Source organism: Notamacropus eugenii, chromosome 4, assembly GCF_028372415.1.
Source record: "Notamacropus eugenii isolate mMacEug1 chromosome 4, mMacEug1.pri_v2, whole genome shotgun sequence".
In the NCBI taxonomy this organism is placed as follows: Eukaryota; Metazoa; Chordata; class Mammalia; order Diprotodontia; family Macropodidae; genus Notamacropus; species Notamacropus eugenii.
Genome location: NC_092875.1, coordinates 121,596,909 through 121,611,020, shown reverse-complemented (window position 1 = coordinate 121,611,020; position 14,112 = coordinate 121,596,909). Strand labels below are relative to the sequence as shown.

The 14,112-nt window shown below is 42.2% G+C and overlaps 1 protein-coding gene across 6 annotated transcripts in view; it reads left to right on the top strand.

The window, feature by feature from the left end:
* ZHX2 (zinc fingers and homeoboxes 2) overlaps positions 1–14,112 on the top strand; it is a 215,556-nt gene that overhangs the window by 109,305 nt on the left and 92,139 nt on the right. The window lies entirely within an intron of this gene.

The window sequence follows — 14,112 nt, the reverse complement described above, 5'->3', positions numbered from 1 at the left end:
CTCCCTGTCATGACCAAGGAAAGAGATGCAATCTTTGATCAGGGAAAAGGACTAACTGGCCCAAGAGAAGCTTTAGAAACCCTTGAATTAGGAATGCTTAGCCTGTAGAAAGATTGTTTGAAGGCCTCATGTGGGAACAGGTGAAGCTTATTCTGTGTGGTTACAAAAAAACTGGGGTATGAGGGTTACAGGGTGGCAATTCTTAGATTCCTGTAAGGAGGAATTTTTAAACTATTAGAACTATCCACAAATGGAATGAGTGTGAAAGAGTGAACTCTGCATCATTGAAAACATTGAAGGAGATGCTGGATGGACCTTCTGTGGGATAGTGGGAAACATACTGGGTTCACACATAGGAAGATCTGAGTTTAAATCCTACCTCCATCACTTAATAAACTGTGTGACCATGGGCAAGTCATTTAACTTCTGTCTGCCTCAGTTTCTTCCTCTGTAAAATGAAGATAATACTTTCAATTCACAGGGTTGTTGTGAAGATCGAGTGAGGTAATATGTGTAAACCTCTCTGTAAAGGTCAGCCCTGGAGAAGTGCCATGGCTTAGTGTCAGACTTGGGAGGCAGAAAGATTGGGGTCCAAATCCTTATTCATACATGTACCAGCTGGGAGACTAGAGTTAAATCATCATCACCCAAGGCAACTCATTGCAATGGGAAATTACAATTGAATTGCCAAGCTGTATCCATAGAGGAAGGGTCCACACCAGGAGTGCCTTATATTGATGAAGTCTTAGATCCTGACCCAGAATTATCATGGTTTTTGTTAATATTTTTATCTGATAAGAGTTTTGGACAAGCAGGAGGTTGGACCAGCTGACCTCTGTAGTCCTTTCTGTGATTGTGACTGTTATTTTGACTCTGATAGCTAATTCTTGGGGCAGGTAGGTGGCACGGTGGATAGAACGCTAGGTCTGAAATCAGGAAGACCTGAGTTCAATGTGGCCTCAGACATTTACTAGCTGTGTGACCCTGGGGAAGTCACTTTACCCTTTTTACCTCAGTTTATTCTTCTGTAAAATGAGCTGGAGGAGGAAATGACAAACCCCTCCAGCATCTTTGCCAAGAAAACCCCAAATGAGGTCACAGAGAGTCGAACATGACTGAAAGCTATGCTACGTATGACCAATTGATAAAACCGTTCAGAAATGCCCTTGGTCGTAGTAAACATGAGTCCTTTTAAAATCCACAGAAGTGAGGTCTGTTAGTGTAAGTATTATTCTCCTCATTTTACAGATGAGGAAACTGAGGCTCAAAGTGGTTAAATGCCTGGCTCACATCACAAAGCTAGTAAGTATCAGGACTAATATTCAAGCCTAGATCCTCACTACTGGGGTGCCTCTGTTGTGCCCCCTATATTCACTTACCAGTAGACCATGAACTACTTGAGATCAGACGCTGTCTTTTGCTTTCTTTGTATCCTCAGCACTTAGCGCATTGATTGGCACATTGTAGGTGCTTATAAAATGCTTTCTGACTGACTGACTGACTGACTTTGACCTCCTTTTTCCTGACAGTAACTGACCTTGTGTTCTAGAACCACAGAATGTTGGGGCAATAGGTGCCCTGAGCAATCCCTTTCACCTCTAACAGCCTATATCATTCTACCATACAGTACAAGAACAGTAGGCACTGAGTGCATGCCTAAGACATCTGAATGTGTCCAGTGAGAGGGATTCGGCTCTTCTCAGCCCTCTCTGAGTCCAGGCAGCTGGTGTCTCATACCTACACCAGTATTCAGTCACCGTACAGATGGCCCTGCCCTCAAGGCTTGCCTCTAGTCCAGGGAAGAAGAGGGGAGCCAGAGCAGAGAGAGAGAGCCACATCAAGCAGGCTCTGGCCCCAGAGGCCTCAGCTGAGGCGTATGGCTCCCGTGATAGAGCCTAGAGCTCGGGGGCCCAGAAGGGGAAACAGGGCTGTGGTTACAGTGTCGTTGGGTTGCCAAGGTACCTGAGGCCACTTCACGGGAGGAGAAATGGGGAGGCTGGTGCACGCATGAGTGAAAAACCTGGCAGGCAGAGCTTGGCAACAGGGCATCAGACGACTCTGTCACTCAGAGGGAGCATACCCCGCAGCACAAATGGAGAAATGAAGCAGAAGAGACACCCATTTCGGATCAGAGAAACTGAATAATAGGAGAGAAGAGGAGGGGTCTCCCTGTTGATGTAGCTCTGCTTTCTAACTTTGCTTTATTCCCATGTATTGGCCATAAGCCTTCAGTATTTACCAGCTATGCTTAAAGAGCATGTTATATTGGACAGAGAGCTGGCCTTGGATTCCGGAAGACCTGAGTGACCATTTGCAAGTTCCATAGCCATCCTCTGGAGTTCTCAGCCTCCTTGCCTGGACTCCTCACTGTTTCTTACCCATTGTATCCAAGCTGTTGCCAAGGCCTGAGGATTTCCTCTTTGCAACATCTCACATTCACCCATTTCTCTCAGACATTGCCACCCCTGTAGAGCAGGCTCTTATCACCTCATACCTGGATTACTACAATAGCTGCTGGTGGGTCTGCCAGCCTCATGTCTCTATCTGCTCCAATCCATCCTCCATTCGTTGATATTCCTAAAAGGCAGGGTTGACTATGTCACCCCCTTCTTCAGTAAACTCCAGTGGTTCCCTATTGCCTCCAGAATCAAATACAGAATGCTCTGTTTGGCATTCAAAGCCCTTTGTAACCCAGCCCTGTCCTTTTTCCAGTTTCTTGTACCTTACTCCCCTCATTATACTATGCTATCCAGGAACACTGGCCTTCAAAACATTCCATCTCTTGGCTCCAGGCATTTTCTCCGACTGTCCCCCCAACCTGGAATGCTCTCCTTCCGCAACTCCAGCTACTGACCTCCCAAGTTTCATCCTAAATCACAACTAAAATCCATTCTTTTACAGGAAGTCCTCCCCAACCCCTCTTAATTCCAGTGCCTTCCCTCTGTTAATTTCGTATTTTTCCTGTATATAACTTGTTTGTACATATTTGTTTGTCTCCCCCCATTAGATTTTTAAACTCCTTAAGAGTAGGAACTGTCTTTTTCCTGTCTTTGTATCCCCAGAGCTTAGCACAGTGCCTGGCACATAGTATTTAATAAACATGTGTAATGTGACTTAAACTCTCAGTGGCCCCTGGTAACTCTCTTCCTAGGTGCTCTTAACCTGAGTTCTGTGAACTTTTAAAAAAATATATATATATATTTATATATTTTATGAGTACCTTCCAATAGAATTGGTTGCCTTTATAACCTTCTGTATTTTATTTTCTGCATCTGAAAATATTCTGAGAAGAGGAAGAGGTCTATAGACTTCACTAGACTTGCCAAAGAGGTCTTTGACAAAAAATAGGCTAAAAACCCCTTCTCTAAGATGAAAAAGTAGAGCTGCCTTTATGGATTAGTTTCCACACCCAAGAGCTCCCTACATGGACAGAAACACAGATCTGGACTCTTTCCTGTGCCCCTACCCTCCAAAAAAAAACCTCTCTTAGAGGCAGCTCAGTAGGTGATGCAATGAATAGAGTGCTAGGCCTACAGTCAGGATGACCTGAATTCAAATCCAACCTCACATACTTACTAGCTACATGACCCTGGGCGAGCCCCTTAATCCTGTTTACCTCAGTTTCCTCATCTGTAAAATGAACTGGAGAAGGAAATGGCCAACCACTCCAGTATCTCTGCTAAGGAAACACCAAATGGGATCACGAAGAGTCGGACACAAATGAGCAACAATAGCTGCAGGTTATCCTCAGAGTCTGTGACCCTAAATAATTTCACCAGTTTGAGAATGTTCTAGGTTAGCACCAACTTGAGGAAGACTTCCTGTAGGCTTTGACATGAGGGTAGAGGGAACCAGTAGCAGTTTTAGAGGCGAACGAGGGTAAAGAATAGCCCAGAAAACATGAGAAAGTTGGCTTGGCTGGACTGGAATGAGAGAGCAGGCAATAGAGCCCAGCTCTTGAAGTTAACTTGCTATATGAAACTTAATCATGCATTGCATTTTAGACCAGGAAGAAGGGACATCATAACAATTACGATAGCTAACCTTTATATAGCACTTTAAGGCTGGTAAAGTGCTTTACAAATATTAAGTCACTTGGTCCTAGGAGATTATTATCCCCATTTTACAGGTGAGGAAACTGAGGCAGAGGCTAAGTGACTCACTTGTCTAAGAGTACAAAAACCTGGCTAAGATACACAGATTAGAGGAGTGGAAATTCTTGGCTTCTTGAAGGATTCTGTATTTTATCTGAGAATTCACAAGGCCCTTGATATTATATTAGCATCTGATTTATTCAAATTTGATTTTCAGATGGGAAATCTTTTTAGATTTTTAGAATCTTTTCTAAATATTTTTTTTAAAAGATTAAAAAAAATTTTTTTTAGACTGTAAGTTTCCTGAGGGCAGAATCTGGGTCTTATTCTTTCTTGATTCAGCCCATTCAATAAGTATTTGCTCAGTTGCAGAATTACTTTTCAGAAGCACAAAGAACCCATGGCTAGAAGGGACCTTTAGGGGCCATTGAATCCAGTCACCTCATTTTACAGATGATGAAACTGAGGCACAGAGAATTTAAATGACTCAAGCACTTTCACACAGCTAGTAAATATCTCAGGCAGAATTCAAATTCACTTGCCTCATTTGTTGTGTAATGTGTTTATCTCAGTATCTGAGTAGGAGTGGAAGCTTAACTCCCCATTATCACCCTGAGAGCACCGTGAGGGTTAATCTAGGAGAGTTATCAGGAGAGAGAAAAGCATGGCAGGAAGAGAAGGAAGGGAACGAGTCGCCTCCAGTTCCTACCCTTTGAGTTCAGCGCACAAGGGCAGAGCTCCCCATTTATGGCTTGCCCAATGCCTCGTGTACATGTGCCCATAATAAGTACTGTTAATAAATGCCTCCTTCCCCTCGAGTGCATGCCCCCAACATCTGCTGCTCTCCATGAATCTCCTGACATCTGCAGAGTCTGTGTCAGTGGCCCCATTTTGCAAATGGAGGAAGTGTCAATCTATGCTAATTGGGAGAAGGACCAGGTTGAATTGTGGCATATTTTTGTATGCAGATAAATATTTATTGCTTTCAGGTACATGGAGCTGTCCTAGTGGAAGGAACGTTAGAAGTCCTAATTGGGTTGGAGTTCTTTATGTGCCCTTATGGTTCATCTGCTGAGGCTCAGTTTCCTTATTTGTAAAAAGAAGAGGTTTAGACCTGATGATTCCTGAAGTTTCTTCTGGTGTTAAAGTGCTGACACCCCTCCCCTTAGTGTGGTGTGTGTGGTCAATTTTGTTGTTGTTGAGTTGTTTCAGTCATGTCAGACTCTTCATGACCCCATTTACGGTTTTCTTGGAAGAAATACTGTAGTGGTTTGCCATCACCTTCACCAGCTCATTTTACAGCTGAGGAAACTGAGGCAAACAGGGCTAAGTGACTTGCCCAGGGTCACACAGCTAGTAAAGGCCTGATGTCAGATCTGAACTCACGAAGATGAGTTTTCCTGATTCCAAGGCCAGTGCTTTATCCACTGCACCATCTAGTTGCTATCAGTATAGTTGGGCTAAGCCACTGTCCCCAAGGTAAAGGTGTTACTCTGATGAAAAGGGGAAGGAAATTAACATTTATATAGTATTTACTGTGTGCCAGGACCTGAGCTAAGTACTTTTTAAAAACTATGATCTCATTTAATTATCCCCATTTTTACAAGAAAACCAAGGCGAACAGAGGCTAAGTGACATGCCCAAGGTCCCACAGCTATTACGTATCTGAGGATGGATTTGAACTCAAGTCTTCCTGACCCCAGGCCCATCACTTTATCCACTGTGCCTCCTGCTGAAAAGATAAGAATGATTTGTGATGAGCTCTCATAGCCTAAGGTTATGCAGGACTTACCTACACTGACCGAAATCACATCCTACAGTTACAGATGAATGGTGTCTAAAGTTCTTAGAAGTAATAGGTGATTTTGTTAAGTGGGTAACCAGTCTCTTAGGCCATTGCAACTAGCAGTCTGAATTAATGAGATCTTACAGAAACAGCCAGCATTAGCAGCCTTTTTGAGCTCCTATATTTATTTCGTTGTTCAGTCACTGAACATTTATTAAGTGCCTACTTGTGTGGAGGAGTGGTGTACTAACTTGATTAGCTGGAGAGAGTGTAAAGGATGTTCCAGAGCCTGGAGTCCATAAGAGAACTGGATGAAGGAACTAGGGATCTTGGATAAGACTGGAGACTGGTGAGGGGTGATAGGTATATGCAAGTAAATGTTTGATGGTTTCTTATGTGGAAGAAGATTTGAATTTCAGTTTAGCCTCAGAGGGAGGGCAGAACCAGTAGTAATGGATACAGTTCACCCTGAAGCATGTGTAGGCTTTCTCTTAAAAAACAAAAAAACTTACAGGTGTCTTAGGACTGCCCCAAAAGGTTCTCTTCTTAGAAGTCTTCAAGCAGAAGTCAGTTGATCCTTTGTCAAGTATGGCCATACTCAGGGTTCCTTTTGGGCAATGAGTTGGATTCTGACCACTGCGGTCCTTTCCAGCTCCAAAAATACTGTGATTCTATAAAAGCTTAGGGAGATAAAAAGTTTCAACATTACAACTCATGTTTCTGTAAGGATGTGAGATTTATAAAGTGCTTTCCCCCTAACTTTATGAGGCTAGGTACCCATTTTGCAGATCATTGAATCATAAATTTTAAGCTAGAAGGGATGGACCTTAAGGACAAATGAGCTTAATGGTAATATCTGAGTGCTGTATAATACTATATACCCTATTGTATATGACACTATATATTATACATGTAATACTATATATATATATATGCAAGTCACTTTACCCTAATTGCTTCAGTTTCCTCATCTGCAAAATGAGCTGGAGAAGGAAATGGTAAATCATTCCAGGATTTTTGCCAAGAAAACCCCAAATTTGTACACAGAGGGTCAGACACAACAGATAGTTAAACTTAATACTGGTGCCTCCCCTCTGAGATCTCTTTCCATTTATTTATACCAGACATATATTGTGTGTGCTTTTTTTTTTTTGTGGCTAAGTATATAAAAGTAAGGCAAAAGCACACTCCCAGCCCTCAAGGACCTCACAGTTTAATGAGGGAAACAAGAAAAAAAAAATACACTCCTGGCAAGTAGCATCACCTGATTAGATGCTTGTTGACTGCCCTTCTGCTACTCCAAGCTGAGTCTGGTTAAAGAAATTGGAGTTCAAGTGGCTTCCCCAAGCTCGTACTAGAGTCAGAATTGGATTCTACCCTCCTTTGAAAGTCTAACGTTCATCTGCCACATTGCCACTTACTTAAGACACAGTCCCTGCCCCCTTAAGGCTTATAGTCGCATGGGAGCCCAAAAGAAGGATAAAATGCAAACACAGAACTGTAATACATAATATAATATGACCAGTCAATAAGTTTATTCAGTAAAAAACTGGCTGCTCTGTGAATCCTGTGGGTAGATGTCTTTAAGAATCTAGAGGAGCCCCAATTGATAAATGGTCAAAGGATATGAACAGGAAATTTTCGGAGGAAGAAATTAAAGATATCTATAATCATATGAAAAAATGCTCTAAATCACTTTTGATTAGAGAGATGCAAATCAAAACAACTCTGAGGTACCACATCACACCTATAAGATTGGCAAACATGACAGAACAAGAAAATGATAAATGCTGGAGAGGATGTGGGAGAGTTGGAACACTAATTCATTGTTGGTGGAGCTGTGAGCTCATCCAACCATTCTGGAGAGCAATTTGGAACTATGCCCAAAGGGCTACAAAAATGTGCATACCCTTTGACCCAGCAATATCGCTACTAGGACTGTATCCCCAAGAGATCATAAAAATGGGAAAGGATCCCACATGTACAAAAATATTTATAGCAGCACTCTTTGTAGTTGCCAAAAACTGGAAGTCAAGGGGATGCCCATCAATTGGGGAATGGCTGAATAAATTATGGTATATGAATGTAATGGAATACTATTGTGCCATAAAAAATGATGAACAAGAAGACTTCAGAGAGGCCTGGAAGGACTTATATGATCTGATGCTGAGTGAAAGGAGCAGAACCAGGAGAACTTTGTGCACAGCAACGACCACAGTGTGCGAGAGTTTTTTCTGGTAGACTTGGAATTTCGTAATAACACAAGAACTTATTAAAAAGAAAAAATCCCAATGGTGGTTTTCTAAGGCAAAACGCCTTCCACACTCAGAGAAAGAACTGTGGAATTCATTCGCAGAATGTAGCAGATCATGTTTGTGTGTGTGTGTGTGCGCGTGTGTTTTTGTGTATCATGTTTTGATTTGTTAAATGATTTCTTCCATTTATTTTAATTCGACTACATAGCATGACTATAGTGAAAATGTACTCAATAGGAAAGTATATGTAGAACCTATACAGAATTGTATGCTGTCGTGGGGAGGGAGGGGGGTAGTGGGGGGGTAGGTGTAGGGGGGATAAAATCTTAATTTTATGGCAGTGATTGTAAAACATTAAAAAATAATAATAATTAAATTAAATTAAATTTTAAAAAAAGGAATCTAGAGGAGAAGGCATTTGAATTAGGCATTGAGTCATGGGGAGTAATTGGGGGAAGCAAGCTCGGCAAGGAAGGAACATTACAAATGTAGGGGATATAAAAACTAAAAGCAGAGAACAAGCTAGAACCAGGTCTTCCAACCTTCAGACAGGCACTGAGTTTGAATCACTCTGGGGAAAAGATATGTTCTGCAAAAGCTGTGTTTGCTAGGTTGTTTTTCCATGGAATCCTATTTTTCAGGGGACTTCGATTTTTAATATTAAGATTGCTTTATTTTTGTTTCTGATTGTTTTTCACCTGGAAGTGGTAGCCTAACACCATCTCCTACTTGTCACTTTCCTGGTAACTCTCCCCATACAGTTAGCTGCCAAATCTTGCTTTTTCTGTCCTCCGTCCACAGGCATTTACTATGTATCAGACACTGGGCTAAGCACTGAGTGTAGGGATACTAGCAGAAAAGAAAAAAAAGACAGCCCCTGCCCTCAAGGAGCTTATTTCCTAACAAAGAAGGCAGCACATAAAAGGAAACTGAAAAGAGGGGAGAGAAGGACTTGAGCAAGATGGAGTTTAGGGGACTGAAACCTGCTGGGAAATGAAGAGGTGGCTGGTCTCCTGGCATCTCTCCAGTCTGGGCTCTTCTCTCCACTCACACAGCACCCGCACACCCCGAGTTCCAGCCTTCACCTCCTCTTGACTAGTATTCCAATGGCTTCCTCATTGGTCCCCCTGCCTCGAGTCTTTCCCCTACACTGCTGCCAATGTGATTTTCCTTAAATGGATTTGATCACGTCACTCCTCTACTCATTAAATTCCATTGACTCCCTGTTGCCACAGGGATAAAATAGAAATCCTCTTTTTAGCTTTTAAAGCCCGGTACACTCTAGCCTTAACCTATCTTTTCAAACTCATTCTACACTCCTCCTCCTCCTCCACTCCAGCCAAATCGGGGTTCTCTCTGTTCTCCCATGCCTGGCATGCACTCCCTTCTCACCTCCACCTCACAGACTCCCTGGCTTCCTTCTGGACTCATCTCAAGCACCACCTTCTACATAGGACCTCCTGATCTCCCCAAGCCTGCTTGTTCTCCTTGCCTAATTACCTTGTCTTTATTTGTGTTTCTCTTCTGACCTTTTCCTGTGTCTACTTACCTGTGCCCCTTGTGGTCTCCCCGCTTGGAAGGTAAGCTCTTTGAGAGTGTCTATCCCATCACCTAATGCACAGCTGCCCAGCACATAGTAGGCTCTTAGTAAGTGCATCTTCACTGATTGGCTGCTGAGTAGTTCACTGTAATGTCAGTAGCTCACAAAGTACTTGAAAGCCTACAGGTGCTTTGTTCCCACTAACCCTGGGGCAGGTTAACAGAAGCATTGCTCCCCATTATTCTACAGTTGAGGAAAGTAGTGCTCACACAGGTGATTTGCCCAGGTCCCAAAGCAAGTAAGCGTCAGAGATGGGATGTCCAGGTCTTTTGATTCCAAGGCTCTTTGCTCATTCCACAGTACCCCTGTGCCCTCTGCTAGAACGAATCCTCTTGTGTTGCATGGCAAAATACATTAGTGGGGTAATAGGCATACCTCCCACTTCTCTGAGAGTGAATCTCAAATGATTAGAGCTGCTTTTGTCTGAAGGAAGATCTCCTTGAAAATCACATTAAAGACTGTCCCTGAAGAAAAGATGAGAAAAAATGTCCTTCCCTTCTTCAAATAGGTGGAGGACTGTTGGTGTGGAACATTACATATGCTGTTGGGTTTAATTGGTGTATTCATTAGCTTTACTGAACCAGTTTTCCCCCCCCTTTTTATTACAAGGGATGGATCACTGGATAAGGGAAAGGGTGTGAGGGATACCTTCAGAAATAAATGTCCTATAAAAGTAACTATCAACAAAAATTAATTTTTAAAAAAATGCTAAAATGTTATCAAGTTAGGACCTGAATTTCATTTCAGTAGTTTTAGGGGACAAGTCATAGACTTATCAAACATAATAATAGTTGTTGTTCAGTTTTGTCTGAGTCTTTGTGACTCTGTTCCATAGCATACCGATACTAGTCATGGGGTTTTCTTGGCAAAGATACTGGAGTGGTTTGCCATTTCCTTCTCCAGTGGATTAATTAAAACCAAGGTTCATTGACTTGGCCAAGGTTACACAGCTAGTTAGTGTCCGAGGCTAGATATGAACTCAGGTCTTCCTGAGTCCAGGTCCAGCATTCTACCCACTGAGCCACTTAGCTGCCTCCAATAATAATAATAGCTGATGTTTATTTAGTATTTTAAGCTTTATGAGTGTTGTATGTACGTATGTACCTCATCTTACTTGCTGCTCACATTTTACAGTTGAAGAAACTGAGACTGACACTTGCCCATTGGTCCACAGCTAGTGAAAACATTACACATGGGATTCAAATCCAGTCCCTTCCTGATTTCACAGGTAGACTTTGTGACAGAAGAAATGAAAATGAGAATGTTTTCTAGTCAACAGGTCCAAGGAGTTTTCAAGAGAAGCCCTTACTCTAGTATCAGAGAATTCTCACACATAGGAAGAAAAAAAAAACCCACACAGCAACAAAAAGGCCTCTTGATCTTAGATTTAGAACTGCGAGGAATCTCAGAAGCTGTCAGCTACCCCCTCTCCTCCACCCCGGATCCTTCACAAATTCTCCTTCCCACCAAACTCCTCAATAGTATCGTCTACACCACACTGTCTGACGTTTAATTAAGTGCTGATCTGTGCCACTCTCTCATTATTTTAAGTCAGAGATTTATCTATCTAGAACTATCTAGAACTAAAAGGGTTCTCAGAGGACATCCTCATCAATTTATGGTTGAGGAAACTGAAGCCCATGGACATTAAATGACTAGACTAATACCCCCACAGTTGGTAAGCATGAGAGGTAGAATTTGAACTCAGATCCTCCTCAGATTCTAGAACCAGGACTTTTTCCATTGTACCACAGTGCCTCCCATTACATGTGCACATTTCCCCTGATCCAAACAGATTTTAAGTATGGCTCAATGAAAAGAACACTCATTGTCTCTAGAGTCAAAGGACCCGGAATCAGATTCTCCCCTTGACATTTACTACTCATGTGACTTTGGGCAAGTCATTTCACCTTGGTGGGCCTCAATTTCCTCAGCTGTGAAATAAGGATGTCAGACTACATGGCCTCTGAGGACCCTCCCAGGTCCCAGGCTATAATCTGTGACTGTGTGTGTATGTGTGTGTATACACATGCCCATATAGGTATGTACACACACATACACATATCTTTATACAGATATATACATCTATATTTATCTTCTCCTCTCCTTATATGTGTATATATCCATTGTGTATACCTTTGTATGTATATACACATATGAAGGTAACATGCAAATAACACACTATACACAAAATAGATTTCTAATAAGTAGATAATCTCTGAGAAGAATCACTAGCTGTGGGAGATAGACCAGGAAAGGCATCCAGCAGAAGGTGGGAGCCAGTGAATCTAGAAAGATGAAGGTGAAGAAAGAGAGTGGCACAGGCGTGGGGGACAGTCAGTATAAATGCATGGAGGTGGGAGATAGTGCAGCATGTTTAAGAAACTTGCAAGTAGGCACATGCCATCTGGATCATAGAGTTTGTGAAGCAGACAGTAAGAATACTGTCTAACCCCCTCATTTTACAGATTAAGAAACGAAGTCAGACAGGTTAAATGACTTGGCCAGGGTTATACAGCTAATAAGTGTCAAGAGGTAAGATTTGAACCCAGGGTTTCCTCACTCCCCATCTAACACTCCATCTTCTATGTGAGCTGCCTCTTCTTCATTTCTCAGTTGTTTCTGCATCCTGTTCTTGAAGCTTTTATTCGGTATATCTTAAAGATTAAAAGGTGTATATGTATTTATTGACCTTCAATACATACTACTTCTGGGTCCATAGTTAGTGAGTACACAGTTGGGATTATAGTGAAATCTCAATTAAACGGGTTACTTAGGAATGAGGTATTTCAGTTATTACATGTTTTTTGACTACTGCAAACTTTTACAGAATGAGTTTACCTTCTGCTTTACCAAGTAGAGGATCATGAATTTGATTAAGACATGGATGATTTAAGGCATTTTAATATCTCTGGATCACAGTGCTAAACATCATATATAAAAGACCTAATTTTGTAGAAATAGGTAGAGAAAGAGTGGATTGAGTTGATTCTATAGTGAGCCCTGGATGTACTCTGGGCTCAGTTTCTTTTTAAAGCAAATTTTACTGACATCTTCTGGTTTTTAGTACTTTAGTACCACTCATTAACCTCAATCCTCTCATTAACAGTGAAAAACATTTAAGCAAAAGCCCTGGCTCCTCTTTGTAGAGGTGAGAGGGTAGTTTCATCATCTCCGGGACTGAGATGGGTCATTATAATTCGTCAGAGCTCATCTGCCTTTTTAGTGTTTGGCTTCATCGCTTGTGGTGTTCTCCTGGTTCTGCTAACTCTCCTCCCCATCAGTTCATGGCAAATCTTCTCATTGTTCTCTGAATTCCACAGCCATCATTTCTTACCATACAGTAGTATTCTTTTCCATTCACAGGAGCACATACTCTTCTCTTCTTTCCTGTCACAGAAAGCCCTGCTTGCCTCTTTTGGTATACGTCAGATCTTTCTTTCTGTTTTTTGGCCTCCTTTGGGATTTATACCCTGTACTGGGACAGATGGTTTCTTTAATTCCTGATAAATGATGTGGTTTTGTTGCCCATTGCTTCTTCCTAAAAACTGGGGTTGGGGGAGGGGCTGCGATAGATGCCTAATCAGTGCCTATATGATAAGCTCCTTGAGGTCAGGGACTATCTTTTGCCTCTATTTGTGTCCCCAGCTCTTAGCACAGTGCTGGCACATAGTAGGTGCTTAATAAATATTTATTGACTGACTTGTTGATTAAGGGGACCCAGAGGGGGGAGGGTCTGGCTCATTGAAGGTTCTCTTTAGCTGGGCTCTGAATTATATTGGTTTTTTAACTGCATGCCTCCTATATGACATAGCAGACAGAGGAGCTGACCTCCAAGCCAGGAAGAAATCTGGGTTCCAAGTCCCAGTTCTTTCATATACTGGCCCTCTGAGTATTCTAGACAACTCCCCAAGGTCATAATTTTCAAAGAAGTCATCTACTTGCCCTGGCCCTACTGCGTCAAGCTAAATCCACCACCTCCCCCAAGAGTGCACATCTTCTCCCTTGTCTCCCACTGATCAGTGAGAGGAAATCTACATCAAGATGAGAGGCTATGATCCAGGGGTTTGGAGGACTTCAGACCTGGATGGATGCCTCACCACTAGGCGAATACCTTGACTTGGATTCCACCTACTAGGTGGAGCAGGGTTGGAGTCTTAACAAACAGAAATTTGTAGCTGTTTTTGTCCCAAAAGCAGCACCATTCAGCCCATTTTCTGACCCTCTTTAACTCTCCTTCAGGGCCCAATTCAGGGCCACCTTTTCCATGAAACCTTCCCAGCTCATTTTTTTAATCTCTCTCCCCCTCTGAACTTTTTGTGATCTCTCACATACATGTGAGCACAATTACACACCCTGTCATTGTTCTCTGACAGT